At 38.7% G+C, this 18,872-nt stretch overlaps 1 non-coding gene across 1 annotated transcript; it reads left to right on the top strand.

Annotated features, from left to right (window-relative positions):
- The first annotated feature begins 4,223 nt into the window (after positions 1–4,223).
- LOC147684844 (5S ribosomal RNA) lies at positions 4,224–4,342 on the top strand. Its single transcript, XR_015300846.1, has one exon. It is a non-coding gene; the product is annotated as a 5S ribosomal RNA (ribosomal RNA).
- Positions 4,343–18,872: the final 14,530 nt, after the last annotated feature.

Raw genomic sequence — 18,872 nt, 5'->3', positions numbered from 1 at the left:
ATATAAAATATAACATACTACAATCAAACAATAAATAAACAGCAACATTTATAACATATAAAACATTTTTATAATACAATTAGTTCACATAATATAATCATATAAAACATTATACAGCTCACATTACTAAACAATATTAAATAAAAAGAATGAAAAATAAATGCACCACAATATAAAACCATTACCTACCATCTACAAAACGAATCACATAACACCAAAAAAATTCAAAATATCTCAAACAACCAATAAAAAACACCAAACAATTAAATAGACCAATCAAATCAACCAACACATAATTGAAACACTATATAAAGAAAGAAAACACACAATTAGATACCACTTGGTGCTACAAAACGTGAAGGGGAAACTCTGCCAAATTTTCACCAGAACAGGAAGCTGCTACCATCAAACAAAGGATAAAGAAAACAAAAGTAAGTACCTGACATTAACTACTAGGCTTAGCACTAAAAGCTACAAATAATAAATTAAACAATAAACTAATAATTTTCTTTAATTTTTAACATGTATTTCAGATATACCACAATTAAAGAAAAAAAGGCCAACATTTACAAACCTATCAACTCTAAAAACAAAGTAAGTATACAAACTGTAATGAGAGACAACTTATAAAACAAAACTTAGAAAGAAAACGTCCAAATAAAAAGGAATCCAATAATTGTAAACAAAACATATACAATAAATGATTTTACTTTTACCAACAGAGCCATCAACAAAAGAAACAGAGAAGAAAAGCATAAAAAAACAGAGCACAGTCCTCCAAACAACTGAAAAACTGGTAAATGTACTGTGAAAATGTGATAAATGTAATGATAAACGTAAAACAAATCTAAATTTCTCTATGTAACATTTATTTACTGTAGAAAGAAACCAGAACAATGACAGAAGAAGCTAAATTTGTAACTTCACAGAAAGGCAAAATGCTTCAAATACTTGACTCACTAAAAGAAGCAAGCACTAACACAGACCGCCCATCTACAACTATTCTTAAAGACCATCTAAGAACTCTCCCCCAACATGCAGCAAGCCAACTCCCTTCTATAGATTCTCTAAAAAAGACAATAGCTAGGCAAAAAAAAACGACTACAGCTACACCACCTGCCCCAAAAACATTTGAGGAAATCCAAATTCCCCTGAACTAACAATAACTCATAATAACGAACCTTTCATCATATATGACAATGCATCTAAAGATAAAAGAATTATAATGTTTGCTACAGCAGACAATATGGTGAAATTACACCAATGCGAAACATGGATGATGGACGGCACATTCTCAGTATGCCCAAAACCATTCTACCAATTATACACCATCCATGGACACTATCAAAACTGAAATATCCCCTTCATATATGCCCTACTACCCAACAAACAGCAAACAACCTATACTGAAGTACTAAATAAAATAAAAGACCTAACAAATAATTACTTCCCCCAAAAAATTATCATTGACTTTGAGAAAGCAATGATAAATACAATTCTAAAAACCTACCCTCACACTACCACTTTAACAAATGTATATGGAAACATATACAAAAATCTGCCCTAAGCACCCAATACTGCACTGACAGTACTTTTGCCTACCAGGTAAAAAAATTAATTGCACTGGCCTACGTTCCAGTTACAGACGTAGCAGAACATTACAACCTATTATTAGACAGCCCCTATTATTCAAAAAATGAAACAAAACTAAGCCCTCTCTTAGATTATTTCGAAGATACATGGGTAGGGAGACTACACAGATCTGGACACAGAAGGCAACCAAAATTCCAAATCCCCTGGTGGAACGTCTACCCAAGTACACTAAATAAACAAGCTAAAAGCAACAACGCTATCGAAGGATGGCACAATGGTTTCCAAGCAGGTACAGGCAGAGGTTTCCTAACCCTACATAAACTCCGTCAAGGATTACAAAAGGAGCAAAGCTACCAAGAACTCTGAATGGAGCAATCTAGAACACAAATAGGCCCTAAACTAACTAAAGAAACGAAAAAAATGTACAACATCTTACAAAGCCAAGTAACCCTATACCAAACTACCAGAGACCTACCATACCTAAGCTAAAACAATTCTTTAAACTTAACTCACATACCTACACTATTCAAATAGTAAACATAAAATATACATATTAAACACATGTTAGAAACTGTAACAAAATTATTCAAATATATTTAATATATTTATTTAAATATAGCTAAATGATTTCCTTACAATTTCTAACATATACCATAAAATTACATAAAAAAAAGAACATGACAATCCCACCCCAAAAAAAAGAAAAATACTTACTCACTTTGTTGCTGAAGAGAAACCTTTGTAACAAAATAAATCATTCCTTAGAAGTAATCCACCCAAACAATCCAAACGAGATCATCCAAAAGTAACACAAAATCCCAAAAAGTTCTTCTCCAACTCAATCCACTCGAAAACCCTTAAAAACCCGAAAATAGTTCACAAAAACAGAAAAAACGCTCCATGGAAATGTAATATAAATAAAAAAAAAACACATCCATAATGATTCTTCTCCATAATAGATCCAAAGATAACCCATTAAAAACCCGAAAATAGTGTAAAAGATAAAAAACGCTCCTGGAAAAAACAAAAATGTTAGAAAGTGTGTCTCTAATATATTGAAAAATAATAGAGACCCTTCTTACGAAAAAAAATGCACTCTTCTCCCAAAAACGACATCCACATGAAGTACCTGTAAAATAGAAAAAAAACATACCCACCCGCACACAATGCACCCCAACATACAATTTAAAACATTATTAAACATAATACAAAACATTAAGTTACATTTTTAACCCTATTCCTACCTCATCAACATACTAACCCAAAACTAGTAAACCGGAACCAAAACGATAACCGTAACTAGTGCCTAAAACACACACATCCTACAACTACCAAACAATAGAAAACCTACACACACTCTACAAACATTCAAACTAAACACATAACTTAAATAAAGCACTTAAAATTAAACTTACCCTTCCACACGCGAAGCAGCCTCCAACCGCGAGCTCTTCCAAGTCAAAATGACCCAAAATAACATGACGCGGTTACAAAATAGTCCCAAACAAACAATTAGTCCCATTTATATTAACATTAAATAACATTCTAAAATTATTTTACACAATATGAAACTATTGTATTCTTTTTAATTAAATAAAAATGTAACATTGTTATAAAAATTATTCCAATGTACTATATGTTATTTTCAATGACTGTACATTAAATAAACAAACATTTACCTTATTAAAAATTACTTACATGACTGTATGAATATACAGTACTGTTATTAATATTACTATTATGTACTGTTTGTATAAACCAATATTTTACCTAAAAACATTAGCAATGTATCTGTAAAAATAATTATTATTAATATTTTATATATTAATAATTTATTTAAAAAACATAAATGTACATATTATATTAATGTTAACAAAACCTACCTTTTTGTATTAATGTTTATAAATATGTGTGCTACAAAAAATGTTTAAAAATACTACCAGTGATAAAAAATTATAAAAATAGTTGTTGTATATGACTTGTCAAATAAATCTTTATTTGTACATTAAAAACTGTGAAATAAACAAAAAATGTACACCTAATAAATATTACTTTACTTAAAAATAATTGTAATAAATTATGTTTGCAATAATAATCTTTTGAGACAAATGTACAACTGTGATGAAAATGTAAATATTTTTAATGTATTTCATAAAAATAAAAATGTACAGATAACATTTAAAAATGTCAATAAAATTATTTTCTGATTTCTTATTTTATTCCCTACTTTTTGAAAATATTAAAACTATTTAAAACATGCTGTGACTGATTGATTTTGTTTTAATTACTAACAATTACAATAATTAATTAAATATTGTTATAATAATTTTACCATACAACATGAATTAAACATAATTAATATCATTATATATACTCTCACAAAATACTCAAAATTCATATATTATAATTTACTATTCCCACTCCAACTATATATTCTACGAAAATGCTATACAGTCAACCCAAATAATTTATCATTCCCACTCCACCAAGTATAAACTCAGAGAAGGTGCTAAACCCTTAACCCAAATAAATTACTATTCCCACTCCATCAAGTACAAACTCAGGGAAGGTGCTGGACACAAAACCCATATACTTTACTATTCCCACTCCACCAAGTACGAACTCAGGGAAGGTACGGCCATACCACCCTGAAAGCACCTGATCTCGTCTGATCTCAGAAGTTAGGCAGGGTCGGGCCTGGTTAGTACCTGGATGGGAGACCGCCTGGGAATACCAGGTGCTGTAGGCTGGACAGAAAACCCATATAATTTACTATTGTCACTCCACCAAGTACTAAGTCTGGGAAGGTGCTGGACACAAAACCTATATAATTTACTATTCCAACTCCACCAACTATAAACTCAGGGAAGGGGCTGGACACTCAAACAATATAAATTACTATTCCCACTCTACCAAGTACTAATTTAGGGAAGGTGCTGGACACAAAACCCATATAATTTACTATTCCCACTCCACCAAGTACAAAGTCAGGGAAGGTGATGGGCACAAAACCCATATAATTTACTATTCCAACTCCATCTTGTATAAACTCAGAGAAGGTGCTGGACACAAAACCCATATAATTTACTATTCCCACTCCACCAAGTACAAAGTCAGGGAAGGTGCTGGATACCAAACCCATATAATTTACTATTCCCACTGCACTAAGTACAAAGTCAGGGAAGGTGCTGGACACAAAACCCATGTAATTTACTATTTCCACTCCACCAAGTACAAAGTCAGGGAAGGTGCTGGACACAAAACCCATATAATTTAGTATTCCAACTCCACCATGTATAAACTCAGAGAAGGTGATGGACTCTCAAACAATATAATTTACTATTCCCACTCCACCACGTACTAACTCAGGGAAGGTGCTGGATACCAAACCCATATAATTTACTATTCCCACTCCACTAAGTACTAACTCACAAAACCAATATAATTTACTATTTATATATATACTTTTTTTTAAATTGTAACATTTTTTAAATAAAATTTACAAATTCAAATTTTTAAAACACTCCACACCCTATACCCATAAAAACCCACATCCCACTACAGATTTTTATTAAAATTACAAAAAAATTAATACAAATGTAATATTTTATAATTAAAACAAAATTAAAATTTTCAAAATCTAATTTTTAAAACAATCCCCACCCTATACCCATAAAAACCCACATCCCACTCCTAAATTTTAATATACATTTTTAATATTTGAAAAAAAAAATAATTTTGAATTTTTTTAAAAATATTAAATTTAAGAATACAAATGTTAACAAAAGTACCCACCCTATTCCCATAAAAACACACATCCCATTCCTAAATTTATGTATACATTTTTAAAATTAAAATGTTTTTTTAAATAAAAAAACAATATTACAAATTGCAATTTTTAAAACAATTGCCACCCTTTTCCCCTACAAACCCACATCCCACTCCTAATTTTTATTACAATATTTAAAAAATAATTCTAAAAATTAAATATTTAAAAACATTTTTTTTTTACTAAACAAATTTATAAAACACTCCCCAACCTTTTCCCTAAAAACCCACATCCCAATCCTAAATTTATGTATACATTTTTAACATTTTAAATAATTTTATATTTTTTTTAAATTCTAATAAAAATATAAAAAAATTCACTTTTTTAAACACTCCCCACCCTATTCCCCTAAATACCCACATCCCGCTCCTAAATTTTATTATACATTTTTTTAGAATAAATAGTTTTTTAAATTATTAAAAATTATATAAATATATATATATATATATATATATATATATTTTTATAACTTAAATAACATATTTAACAATCTAAAATCCAAATATAAATATTCTTACGCTCTATATTTATAATTTCGATATTCTAACTTTCTATATTTTTACATTCGATATTCTAACACTCTATATTTTTACATTCGATATTCTGACACTCTATATTTTTACTTTCGATATTAATTACTTACAAACATAAACAATATTTTACACAATCGATATTAACAACTCGATATTGCTACCTTCGATATTTTTTTCACTATAAAAATCGATATTACTTACCTCGATATTACTTACCTCAATATTATTGCAGACTCGATATTCCTGACTCGATATTATGTCCACTCGATAAAAAAACTCGATATTTAGACTGCATACCGCAACAATTGTGAGTTTTGTCTGAAAATGGGACATACGATACCGATTTTAGTGTTCTGTGCACCAAAACCCACATGCTCTTTTATTTGCAAGGCAATTATCCCCCAGCAAAGTTTTTCCAAGGTTTATTTTGGCAAGGGAAACCTGTTGAAATTTACCTGGAAAACATGTTGTGGTTGTGGGGTTTGCGATGTGGATATGTGCTGTACCAGGAGCTACCACACATTTTGAAATGAACTAAGCCAATCATGATTGGTGGCTTTCACCACTTAAGTTCATATAAAACAAAGTTTTAAGCATGGTACAAAGATGGTACTGCAAACTAAAACAGTTAAAAAATATATCTCAAACGTTTTTGCAAAGCATCATTGATGGTACTTTTAAAGCTGCGCCTAATTCAAAATGACTAACCATGATGCAACAGCACACAACATAATTAAGATATCTGCAATTGCTGTGATTTAAAACAAGCAATATACCTGATGCCCTTCTGTACTTTTGAGACTTTTAAGTATAGGGGTTCTAGTATACAACACATTGTGAACTTAGCTTTGCTTCAAAACTCTTTAAGTTAAATATATAAATGTGTGTTTTACATCACACAAGCTACAGGATATTTTATAGTTTTGTAGGATTGGGTTATCTATTTTATGGATCCCAGAAGAATGAAAAGGTAAGATGCATTAGTTGGAATTATAATTCAAATCCATGTACGGCGGATTTCAGAGTTGGTTGAGTGACTGAAGGTTCAAGACAGGCTCAAGATAGATGCCTTGCTGTGGCTCACCTTGAGGTCTTCTTAGACCCTTAAAACAAAAAAGAGCCAAGTTTGCTTGAGGCTATTCACTGAAACTCGCACTCTAACTTCATGCTGCAAGAATTAAAAACAAAGCATTGACATTTGATGTAAAACAGGAGAAAGCAATAACCATCTAGTGCCTGAAATTCACAATGAGAAACTAGAAAACTGAGTTCAATCCCAGCTTCCTTGCTTAACTCAATGGTGTGATCCTAGGCAATATTTGCTTTCACCGTAGCTCCTTTTATTATTGCACATGAGAGCATATTGAAATACGTGAACACTGTATATATAACATCTTGCATTTGATTTAATAGTCTTTAATGCTTCTACGTGTATAATAACAATCTAGGGAATTTAGGGTGCACATGGCAACTGTCTTGCCTCTTTGTGGCTCATTTATGAGATTTTGGCATAGGGCAGTGCAACAAGACAGCTTGCTGTGCTGCCCTATGCCAAAGTGAAAGGGCAGGAATGCATCAAATGTATGCAATATGCTGCATTCCTGTCTATTCACCCTGCACTGGTGCTGTTTCTGAAGCCTACCGCCAATGCAGGAACCCTTGCACCTTGGATCAAGGCTGCATCTGTTGCACGCAGTATTTATTTTGTATAGAAAGGGGCACCTTTATGCACAAAAACAATGCTGACAGGTTTTTCCTTTTTCTATGTGTGCTGTAGAATGCAGCACACATATAAAGAGGAAACAATGAGGATAAATTAACATATTTCTCCTCGTTACGCATCATCTTGTGAAGTGTACGGATTTGCCGCTTCTCCAGGTTTACATGACTTTGTAAATCTGGGGCAGCATCAAATTCCATTGGTGTTGCATGGGAAAACCCACTGCAATGCCCATAGAATGCCTCCGGGCACAGAGTAAGGTGACACAGAGGTTTGCGCTGCATTGCCTTAGTCATGATTTATGAGGCTACTCAAAGCCATGCAAGGTGGCTTTGCATGGCATCTAAATTGAAGTGAGAGCTACTTAGCCGTTTTCTGTACGGCAGGGTGTCGGAGTGCGTTACATTACACAAATATTATATAGAGATAATGACCCATAAATGTGAAAGTCAATGTATAGGAAATGTTACTTAAAGCATTGAGGGCTACAAGGTGTAAGATTCAGATGTCATCCATACTGGTAGGCAGTGGTGTAGCATGGGTGGGGCCACCTGAGTGGTTGCCCCAGGTGCAATATTCTTAGGGGTGCAACATTTTTAAAGAAAAAAACATTGATGCTGTTATCTGCAAGTGTAGGTTATGTTATCTTGACTGCATTTCCCTGAAGAACGGCTGCACTCATGCATCTCTCATGGCCGCTGGGAAGGTGGGAGCTGCTCGTGCTGTTTCCTGGTGGCATGAGACCAGCGCCGCCTAATGGCACAACAGTGGAACGTCTCTTGTGGTACTACGGTGCAGTATAAGGAATTCGTTTCTGCTTTTTGGCAGGCAGAAGGTGAATTTTAAGCCTGAAATCTGAGCATGATGCCTGACATGTGTCAGTTTGGGGAGGTGGGTTGAGTCACCCTGGGGTGTGGCATCCATTCATTCTTTCATCCATTATTCAGTCTTTTGCCATTAATTCTGTCCTTCCATCTGTGTGCTCATCCATATCCAAACCTATTCAACCATTTCCAAACCTATCCATTATCTATCCTTTCATTCATCATTTGACTTGTCCATCCCTCCATCTGCTCTTTCCCTCATTCATCCATCATCCACCACCCTTTCATCCATCCATCCACTCACTCACTCATCCATCCAACCATTTACCCTCTCACCCATCCAGCCTCCTTTCACTTACTCATCCATCCATTCACCCAGTCACTCATCCGTCCATTCATTCACCATTTCACTCATCCATCCTTCCTTCCAGCTCTTCACCCTCACTGTCACTCTATGCATTATTTTACTCATCTATCCTTACAGCCTTCTTTTCACTTATCTATACCCCCATTTGCCAATCCATCCTGTCAATATTCCATCCATCGTCCCTTTCCCTCTCCATCCCCCTTTCACTTAGCCATCCTTTCACCTATCCATCCACCCAACAATCAATACACTCATCAACTCATGAATCCATCCATTGACCCTATCACTCATCCATCACCCATCCTTTCTCCCATCCATCCATCCTTTTGCCCATCTACCCTCCCTTTCACTCACTCATCCATCCTTACATCCACCCTCTCACTCATCCATCAATCCATTCAGCCTTTCACTTATCAATTCACCCATCCATCATTTCACTCATCCATCCACCCATTTACTCGCCCATCATTCACCCTTTCACTCATCTATCCATCCTTTCACTCATTCATCTACCCTTTTACCCACCCATCCACCCTTTTACCCATTCATTCACCCTTTTGCCGATTCATCCACCATTCCACCGATACATTTACTTTTTAATCCTTTCTCTCATGCATTATTACACCCACTCATCCATTCATCCTTTCTTTAAATAACCATCCATTCACCCTTTCACTCATCCATTCATCCCATTCACCAATCCATCCAGCCATTCACCCATTCCTTCACTTACTTACTCACCCACGATTTCACATTAATTGTGAGCTGCGCCTTTGTCTGCAGAGTTGCATACAGAAGAGGCCCATTGAGATCTTCACCCTTGCTGTTGTCCCAAAGCAAGGCTGAGGTGAGGGAGGGTTTATTATGCCCCTGCACCTAGGCAATCAGAAATTTTGGAAGTCATCAGTCATCCATAATGCACAGTGCCAGGACGTGAGGCGACTGTGACATGGTGTTGTTTCCAGGGCTTTAAGTCGATTGAATAAAATTAGGGGTCTCTCCAAATGGCATCCCTGATGTATTTAAAGGCATGGCTTAAAAACCGGTAGCTAAAAATCTGTGCTTAGCATAATGTGCTGCCCAACTGGTATTCTGCAACTTCTGTTATTGCATCCAAATATATATTGCATCACACCTACAACAAGCCAGGACTATTGACTTTGTCAATGGTTGGTAGTTGCATGAAATAAAAAAGAAGCAACTATTTCTTTGTTGTACATAATATTGGAAATGCTTCAGTTCTAAAAGGATGAGACTGTGAAAGACCCATAAACCCTTCTTTTTAACTTTTTTCGCAGGCTCCTTTACAAGAACTGGATTCTGTACATTTATTTCATTTCGTGAGGTGCAACATTTTTCTTTATGTACTGGTAAAACAGAATTCCCTGCCCTATACTGAGTCAGGAGGAGGCCCACCATATGCTTTAACAGCTCAGACTTGCCCATTGTCACTCTGTGGGTGACAATCAGCCAACGTACAGAATGGCAATGGGCGGGGTGAGGCTGCTCTTGTGCTCAGAGGAGGAGTGTGAGGCTTCCCCATCAGTGAGTTGAGGCTTCTCGCAGGGTGTGAGTTGAGGCTTCTCGCAGGGTAACAGTGCTATTCCCCAATGCCCAAAATTACAGACGTAAAAGGGATCATCACTGACAACGGACGCGAAATCCAAATCACCCTTCTTGAAGGTCAGGCTGGCAGGCACCAACTCCTAACCGGGCACCCCAGCCGATGGCAGCTGACAGGGGGGCTGAAGCCTGTTCTACCCAATGGGTGTTGCACGCCTGCTGGTCCATCAGTTGTGTCGCGCTTCATTCAGAAGACATCCTAAAGGACACCTGTCAGTGGTGTTGCAAGGGGGGATCGCCCCGGGCAACAAGTTATGGGTGTGGCACCCCACCCACGCTTGTACCTGCGGCTGTCGCGGAGCTGCAGACGTGACGGAATCGCCAGCACCCAGGCTCTAAGCTGCAGCCGTCATGGGAATCTGCCAGCAAACCCCCCACCCCTTATAAGCAGGCCTCCGAAGGCAGCCAGAGGTCTAGATACCCTACTGATACCTGTCACACGATGTCTCCGTCTAGACTCTAGCTGGCAAAGGTTCAAAGGTAGTTGCAGGGTTTTAAGTGGTATAACAAAACTGGGGGTCTCTCAAAGGGGCGTGGTCGATGTAGTTAAGGGCATGGCCTAAAAACAGGTATGCTGGATATCTGATTTTAGCATAGTGTGCTGCCCCACTGGTACTGTGCTGATTATGTCATTGCACCAAGTAATATTAGACCTCGCCAGGACTATTGTCTTTGCCAATGGTTGTTAGTTGAATAAGATAAAAAGCAACAACTATGGCTTCGTTGTATAGCATATTGAAAACGCGTCAGTTCTGAAAAAGTGAGACTGTGACAGAACTCCAACGAGTCTCTTTGAGGTTACATCAAAGGCAGTGAAGGGTGGTACTGCTGCAGAGTTAAGATGTATTGTTTTGCATCATGAGGATGAGGGCAGAAACGAAAAACCGATAGGGACCCGTCTCAGCACCTGCCAAATAGAACTGCCAGTTCTGAACCGGCCCACTTAAATACCCAGGGTACATGGGCCACTGCTTCCTGCTGCTGCAGCATAATTAATCTGCTGATGAAAGGGAAGTAGGTGCAGTTACACTGTTGCCAAAAGGACAAGATGAATTGTTGAGGTAGTAGGCAAAATGCTAGACTTTGGGGGTGAGATTTACAGGCCCCTTGCGCCACGTTTGCGTCACTTTTCCCATGTTAAAAGTGAGGCAAAAGTGGCGCAAGGGTCTTGTAAATATGCCCCTGGGTCTTCTTGTGAGTGCCCAGGATACGGATTTAGATCACAAAGTGAAATCTGATACCCCAGGGTTCGGAAGACTGTATGTGTGATAATGACCTCTAAATCCGAGTTTAGTCACTGAAAATGGGGAATTTGTGATTTTCACATCAAATGCCAAGTGACAAGATTTAACAGCCATTTTTCCACAGGTAAATTCAATTAGGTTTGTTCTGCCAAACGTTTCCCGGGGGAAATGTGGGGTTATGGGAAATTGCTGCAAAATGTATATTTCTAATACCTGCATAAACAGTTGTTTGTACAGGGTTAGCCGCTCATAGTGAAGGCCTGACTGGCAACGATGGATGTGATGTGAGAATGTATTTTCCTCTGGAGCCCGGTGGAAGTCGAGGTTCAACCCACTAATAGTGTTATATTATGACAACAATATTAAAAGGTGATATATTATGATAACCAAAACATGGACTAAAAAAATAAATGCCACCCGTTTTTGTAAGCTTCCTTATTGGTGAAAAGCATTGTTATCGGGCAGCAGGGGAGGTTCCTGCAGCTTCAAAGACAGTGGAGAGCACAAAAGGTAAGCTGCCAGTGCCAAGAACATTCTCTGGGAGCTTGAGATTTGCAGATCTTTGACATCAAAAATTGCTTTGAGTATACAGCTTTCACGAGAGCCTATGACATTTAAAGTGCTACTATATGTATGGCAGACGATGATGATGTCACATCCTGTATGTGGCACCACAATATAGACTTTTAAATATCGGCTTGCACAATATCATTATGACTGGTAAATAATTTTGTGTTTGATACTTTGGCATTCAACCTGCAGAGAGATTTCATGTATGCATGTACGTAGTGGTATCTATACAACGCAAACTTAGCTCAGAAGCACGGAACAGGGGGTGGAGCCCTAGGGTAGGGTGCACACCATTGAAAATAGGAAGGAACCTGGCAGACATTTGTGTGTGTGGGGCGATGCTCCTTAAAAAGATGTATCTACTGCTGCTTTCTGAATTGCAGTAGAATGTAGGGTTGGAGCATTTCTGATGTTGGGTATGTTGAACAAGATCATTGAGGTGTTGATGGGGATAGAATAGTGTCTGATTCCCATTTGGAGGATCACGAGAAGGTAGGGGTTACTCGGCCCCAACCGTGATGGTGACATCAGTTGGCACAGATGCCTTGGGGTCCATCCTTCTATGGATCTGCAAACTTGGCCAAGTGCAATGCTTTCCAGAAATGAGGTTCTGCTTAACAATGGCGAGCAGTCACAGGCTTCTCAAGGAGGTAGTGTGGGATGCAAATGCTCAGAACTCAGGACAAACAACAGACACCACTGTGCAAAGATGTGGCTTGCACAGTCGGCAGCAAACAAGGCTGGCTCAAGGGAAGGGCACACACAATGGGGGCACAATGAAGTTTTTCAGGAGGCAGAGATGGTGCCACTCTTTAATGGTTTTCTTGGTGATGCGTTCTTTGAATATGAGGTCTGTGCTGAGAATGAGTCCCAAAGAGTTTGCTGTTTGTCAGTTGGAGGTGAAGCCACTTAGGTTCATATTCAGGAGACAGGATTGAACCTGTGGTTGTTTGGCATTATTTGGCAAATTCAGTGTTCATTTGGCCGAGTTTAAGGTGAGTGCTTGCCATTTATGTCTGGTTTAGCCTGAACCAGGTTTTGAGTCAATAAATGGCATTGGGAGACAGGAGTTTGAGCTACAGACTGGTGTCATCAGTGTATTTATGGATCTCAATGCTAATGTTGGTTGGTATGGATCCAAGGTGCTCCAGGCAGAGGCTGCAGATTACCAGGAGATGATGGAGGTCTGAGAGGTAGGAAGCTTCCAGGATGTTATGGTTCCCATCAAAGAATGCCACTCGGGAAACCCATGCATGTTTCCATGGTGTGGATCTGTGCTTGGATGCTGACTGTGTTGAAAGTATCAGAGAGACCAAGACGGATCCGGAGGCAGGGATCTATTCTAATTGTAACCTTCATTTCTCCGCTAATCCATTCAAAGTATTTTGCTGTTTTGTTTCTTAACACGTTTGGGCAAATTTTGTCTAAAAACTTGCACCATATACATCTTTTTGCACTGATTACTTGTGTTCCATTTTTACAGTTGTATTTGTTCATCATTACTGGAGCTATTTTTAAAAGAATTGCCATATTATGGCATAACTACAGTTTACAAGTCTCTTTGTTGCTGTATTTATTGTCAATTACTTATATGGTTTATTAAGTATACCATTTCAATTAAAGACATTCTTTATATCACCCACTAACACACCTCACTAGAACATTGTTATTTAGTTTATATATAACACCCAGATTCTAAAAGAGATTTACAGGGCAGCTCCAGTGGCCTTTCCCTGCATTCCTGTCACAGACACCGAAATGGGGCTGAACTTGTGGCTTCACATCGAAATTGCGCAGAGGTTGACCCTGCAGTCCGCTGTAGTCATGTCAAAGACAATCGTATTTGCGTCCTTCCAAGTCTTATCTGGCAAAAGGTACAAAATGGTGACCCTTCTCCTGATCACTGAATTTCATAGAAGAAAGACCACCTTATTAGTCTCCGCAGCAGTCGCAGACATTGCCCCTGTTAGGCAAATACCTGTAAAACTCATTTTTATGTCAATCTGGATGGGAGTTGGCTCAAAGGGGAAAATGCACAGCTTGCATATCGTTTTTATGGAATCTGCGCTTTATGTGGGTCAATTGATAATTAATTTATTGACTGTTTTAAAAAATTGGAATTTTAAGTATATGTTTGATTTTTTCGAATGTTTGTACTTTTATGTTTTGACAATAATGCGAAATAAAGGATTGATTGATATGCAAATCTTTCTGCTCCTGACTGCTTCAATGTTATCTCCATTTCTCCTATACGAGATGGAAGAGGTAAATTGTCTGTTATTATATGTAGGCTTTTTTTTCTAAAAATACACGTGATTTGGGAGACCGTGTTATTGACTCTGCCCGTAGTATTGTTTTACTAATGGAAACCTGGCTCCACGAAGCAATCGAAGAGGCGGTTTCGCACACTTCTAAGATCAATAGCCATGGAAAATGAGGAAGGTAGCTGGCAATTAGGGTGTATGAATTTCGCATAATTTGCTTTTGTGTAATTGAATAAAATGTATCAAAATGACGTAATAATGTGTAAATAGCAAAGCTGGCACTTGGTGCTGTATTTTAGCATTACATGCATCATCGTGCCACTTTGGATGTGAGGATACATGTCATGCTAACCAATTAGTGCAAAAAACACAAAAGTACCGCGAACAACAATTGCTTGCACTCTGTCATACATATTGATCCCTTGCATTTGCAGTACATTTTTACTTGAGATGGCGCATTTTTGGTAATTTATTGTTGGTGGCATAATAGCATAATTTAGGGAATTTCACTTAACAGGAGTAACGCAAAATTCAAGAATTATATCAATTACGCTGGCATAAAGTTCATTTCTCCTGGGCCTAGGACACATTCAGAAGGCCATTTCACGTCAGTGGACTTAGCACGAACATAAATCCTCTTAGTAAATTCCTGATATGCTCCTAAAACTTCGTCAATTTTTCACATTCTTGGTGTATCTCTAAAACATTGTGAACTCGATATGACCACACTAACTAAATGTAATTTTCACAATACCGAGGTCTTGATTTTAGACAGAGCTTACTCATGATGTTCACTTAGTTCTATTTTTAAAATATCATTTTATTAAAGTTTTAAGTGAAATATACAACAACAACATTCCCTAAACCATTCCTACGCTGCACTTCGCACCAGCTCGTGGAGATGTACAGGTATATGAAACAGTGCATCTGTGTAAGAAGCTGGGTTGCTGGTTGGGTGGGAGTGAAACCCTACTCAAGCAGGAAGTGAACCACAATTCCTGTTGGGGAGAAGTCACATGTAAACCCTAAATTAACCTGTGCTCAACTCATGGGTAGCCTTGCACAGAACAATCAGGCTTTACTCAAAGGCAACTTGTAAAGTATTTTTGCAGAACTGCAAACAGCATTAACATGAATTTAATAAATAAAACAAGAGAAAAACAACAAGAATCTAATCAGTGGAACCGGAGATACACAGGTTTACATTTTTCTGTAAGAATAGCACCAAAAAGCACAAAGTGCCAACCGTGGATATCTGGTAGCATTGGACTGCACAAAGTCACAAGTTCCGGCCGACTGCAATGGAGTAAAAGGGCCCGTTAGGCCCACTGAACAAGAGCACCGTAAATCCTGGTTGCCGAGCGTTGCAATGTCCACTGTCGAGGATGTGTCATCTAGCGTTGGTTCCGGTGTGCTTTCAGGCTGCGATTGGAGGTCTCGTGTTGCCAGCAAGGAGACCGTCAATGGTGGAAGCTTGCGATGTGAAGTCATGCGTTGAGGATGTTATGTGCACTGGCTAATTTCAAAGAGACTGCGGGAATTGTGGTACATAGTCCTGCATTTTCGTCAAGGCTGCGATTAAAGGGCCTGCATCGGGGCTGTGTTGCACAGCAGTAGTTCTGATGATGCAGAGGGCTGCAAGGTCAATACAGAGTCCTTGTACTGGAAGAATCCTTGCAGCAGAGACAAAGCATCTGTTATGCTCGGAGTTGCGGTGCAAATCAGAGATTTGTCAGTTCTGCTGGATCCACACATGAGCTGGCAGAGCACCTTCAGGCTCACTTCTAAGGGGCCTCAACTGGGATGGCACCACTTGGCAATATAGAACTCACAGTTGCAGAGTTCAGATGCTGGTTACAAGAGACTTGCCCTTGTAGTCACTCTGGTGGTCCTGGGTACAGTTTGCAGGTCCAGTACTTCTCACCCAGACAAGAGGGCAGCAGGCAGTGGATCAGCACAGCAGGCAGCAGTCCTCAAGCACAGCAGTCTAGCAAAGTGGCAGGCCTTTCAGCAGTACAGCAGTCCTTCTTCCTGACAGAATGTTCAACAGGTCCAGAAGTGTACCGAGGAGTTTGGGTCTGAGGTCCAATATTTATAGCTGGTGCCAACATTGTAGTAGATGAAGCTTCCACTCCCCTCAGGTGGCAGACATTCCCTTCTTCCCTGTCCTGGCCCCAGCTTGTCTGAGGTCAGAATAGACTATTGAAAAACCGTTTGCGAGAGTGCTCAGGCAGATCCTTTGTGATGTGCAAGTGTGGTAGGTGACAGCTCCCCCGCCTTGTTTATGCAGTGTGGTATATCTTGCCAACACCTAGCTTCTCTTTGTCTCACTGTCTGGGAGCAATACACAAAAACCAACAAAACCTAGTCATATGACCCCGGATACAGGCAGAAGACACTACATGGTTGGGACAAAAACAAAACCATCTTTCTAAAAGTGGTATTTTCAGAACTGTGACTAAAAATCCGACTTTACCATTAAAGAGGCCTTTGAATTAAAATTCTTTATAGCCCAAAACTCGATCTGTCTACTTGCTCCCAATTTGAAGTTACAGCTTATTAAATGAAATAAGGTACTCCAATGTTATCCTATAGGAGAGGCAGGCCTTGCAGTACTGAAAAATGAATTTAAGAGTGTTTCACTACCAATACATGTGAAACTTAAAAGTACACGTCTACCTTTGTAAATACACTGCACTGTGCCCTTTGGGCTATTCAGGGCCCACCCTAGGGGTGACTTATATTTAGTAGAAAGGGAAGGTTGGGGTTGGCAAAATGTTTATTTTGCCAGGTCGAAATAGCAGTTTAAATTGCACACTCTGGCTGGAATGGAAGGCCTGAGACTTGTTTAATGGCTTCTTAAGTGGGTGGCACAATGAGTGCTGCAGGCCCAGTAGTAGCAGTTAATTTACAGGCCCTGGGTACATATAGACCCACTTTACAAAGGACTTACAAGTAAATTAAATATGCAAATTGGTTGTAAGCCAATTGTACCATGTTTAAAGGCAAGAGCACAAGCACTTTGCCACTGGTTAGCAGTGATAAAGTGCAGAAAGTACCAAAGGTCAATAGGGATGGGTTCAGAAGACAGGAGGATGATGGCAAAAAAGTTGGGGATGACCCTGATGAAAGGGCCAAGCTCAACAATCTCAATGAACCATGTGTCACAAAAGCATTACACAGAAACTATCTTATTCACGTAGGATATCCGGCAGTCCCCGGTTCCTGTGGGCCCTCCCAGCTCCCAATATAATCATGCCAATTCATCCAAATTAGAACATGTTTCTTACGGTAGCCTCTGGGCTCATAAATTGGCATCTCCAGAGCCATACAGTGATCCAGGCTGCATGCCCATCATTCCAATAATGGCATAATGTGCTGCCCCTGCCTCTCTTTGTAACCAGGAGCCCTAGGTAAAAGGAAGCCTCCTTCCACCTGTTAGAGTCCATGTCTTCAGTAGTATGGAGCAGGACAAGCCTAGGTTCTGAGCTCAAAGACCAACTCAGCACCTTACTAACTGTCGATGTTCACTTAGTTTCAGCTGTCTCGGCCATGAGGAAACCATTGAACTCGTAGGTTATTAGCCTCAGGACTACCTAATTACAGTAATGATGGCTGCAGTATTTTTAGGCCAGGGTTAAGGCCACTGATTTTCAATGGCTAGATATGCAATTTGAGGCATAGCAGATCTGGGTGTGAAAAACATACAGTAGCCCCAATGTGCAGGGAGCAATTTCCTTGCTGGTTTATTTTGCTTTACAGAAACAACGCCCACTTCTGAGGGTTGGTTTCAGTAGTTAAAAAGTATGGGTGCCAGTGCCCAAAGCTCATCTCAGAAGCAGATGGCCGGCGTTATTAAATATTGCCGCACCCGCTACCAAGGCTGCATAGCCTTAAAGTCCCTTCAAGCTTCTTTGAACAACTACAAGTGACTCCCTACCCCTTTACATCACTTCTGCAGGTTCCTGCCTTTCTCCCTTTATGAATTTTATGAATATTATTTTATCTTTCTCTTCTCGGGCTTTCCACTTGGTTTGTTTTTCCCTCTCTCGCTCTCCAGAAATGTCTGATGCAGAAAAATAAGCAGCAGAGCCTGTCCCCTGGGCCAGAAGATGTGGTCCACCAATTCCATTTCTCACCTATTAGATTGGTAGAAAAACATAATGCCAGTTTACTCCTTTGCAGTAGTGCAGTAAAACTAGGATTCAATTAGAGTCCTTCATTTACAGGTCTGTTTTATATACAGCCACCACAAGATCCTTCTGAATGAATGGTGCAAATTCCCTAAAATTGGCTAGAGAGCTA

Source organism: Lissotriton vulgaris, chromosome 10 (assembly GCF_964263255.1).
Source record: "Lissotriton vulgaris chromosome 10, aLisVul1.2, whole genome shotgun sequence".
NCBI lineage: Eukaryota > Metazoa > Chordata > Amphibia > Caudata > Salamandridae > Lissotriton > Lissotriton vulgaris.
Note: the sequence above shows the minus strand (reverse complement) of the source record. Positions and strands in the feature narration are given on the sequence as shown.